Source organism: Mustela nivalis, assembly GCF_964662115.1.
Source record: "Mustela nivalis genome assembly, chromosome: 9".
NCBI lineage: Eukaryota > Metazoa > Chordata > Mammalia > Carnivora > Mustelidae > Mustela > Mustela nivalis.
In genome coordinates, this window is record NC_139028.1 from 67,829,677 (window position 1) to 67,831,213 (window position 1,537).

Consider the following 1,537-nt stretch of genomic DNA (forward strand, 5'->3'; position numbering starts at 1 on the left):
CCTATATATCTTATATCCCTTAAATCTTCCCAGTATACATATTTGAATATGCACATATATGATATCTGTACCCCCCACACTTTTTTTTGTTTATTTGAATATTATCTGTCTCATCCCCCAAATAATAATATTATAAAATCAGATTTTCTCACATTTGTTCACTACACTTAGCAGAATTAATATTTTTTAATATCTGAATCAATCCACATATTAAGGGCTGGCATAAAACTTCCTTCTTGATTTCCTGTTGATCATCACCCAAAATTTACTGTATTCTTTATTGGATGTGGTTTGACCTTTTAAATATTTGATAATTTGTTTTATCTGCGATTTCAAAAGAACGGAGAGAGGATGTCCCCTTCAAATGATACCAAGTTCCACCCCTCCTATTTCCTCCTGCTGGGAGTTCCTGGCCTTGAAGAGATGCACATCTGGATTGGGTTTCCTTTTTGTTCTGTGTATTTGATCGCCCTTGTGGGGAACATCACTATCTTGTTTGTGATCAAGAATGAAGAGAGTCTTCATCAGCCTATGTTTTACTTCTTGGCTATGTTAGCCTCCATTGATCTAGGCCTGTCCTCATCCACTATCCCCAAAATGTTGGGAATATTCTGGTTTAATTTAAAGGAGATTAGCTTTGGAGGCTGTGTCACCCAGATGTTCTTTATTCATATATTCACTGCCATGGAAACTGTTGTGTTGGTGGCGATGGCCTTTGATCGCCATGTTGCCATCTGCAATCCTCTGAGATACAGCCTGATTCTCACAAATAGGATTATTGGTTTCATCCTTGTTGTAGTGTTTGGAGTTAATTTCATTTTGGTAATCCCTCTGGTTTTTCTCATCTTGCGACTTCCCTTCTGTGGACACCATATAATCCCCCACACATACTGTGAGCACATGGGAATTGCTCGGCTGGCCTGTGCCAATATAAAGGTAAACATGATATTTGGATTAATTCTTATATCAATGGTGTTGATGTTGTACTGATTGTTATCTCCTATGTGAGAATACTCCGAGCTGTCTTCTGCCTTCCTTCTCAGGATGCCAGACTCATAGCGCTTCATACATGTGGCTCCCATATCTGTGTTATCCTAGCCTTTTTCACTCCAGCTTTTTTCTCCTTCTTGACCCACAGGTTTGGCAGGAATATTCCCGTATACATTCACATTCTCCTGGCCAATCTATATGTTGTTGTTCCACCTGCCCTCAATCCTATCATCTATGGAGTGAGGACTAGGCAGATTCGAGAAAAGGTTTCAAGAATCTTTCTGAAAAAAATATTGACAGAAACTGTCTCAGAGATAACTCACTTTAATCTAGAGTAAAGAGATTATTTTTCTCAACTACAGAATCCTGTAACAGAAAAAAAGACATGGATCTTAGTATTATGTCATTCATAATTTCCCTAGCTCTCCCATCTTGAACATGTAACAAGATTAATGTCAAAATAATCAGTGTGAATTTTATGGAACACCTAAAAGTTTTGGACAACTTAGTTATAATACTTTATTACTCTCCAGTATAACTTCTACAG

The 1,537-nt window shown here is 37.6% G+C and overlaps 1 pseudogene across 1 annotated transcript; it reads left to right on the forward strand.

Moving 5' to 3' along the window:
- Window positions 1-351: 351 nt before the first annotated feature.
- On the forward strand, window positions 352-1,328 carry LOC309840325 (olfactory receptor 52E8-like; annotated as a pseudogene). The gene has a single exon. The product of its transcript is annotated as an olfactory receptor 52E8-like (transcript).
- Window positions 1,329-1,537: the final 209 nt, after the last annotated feature.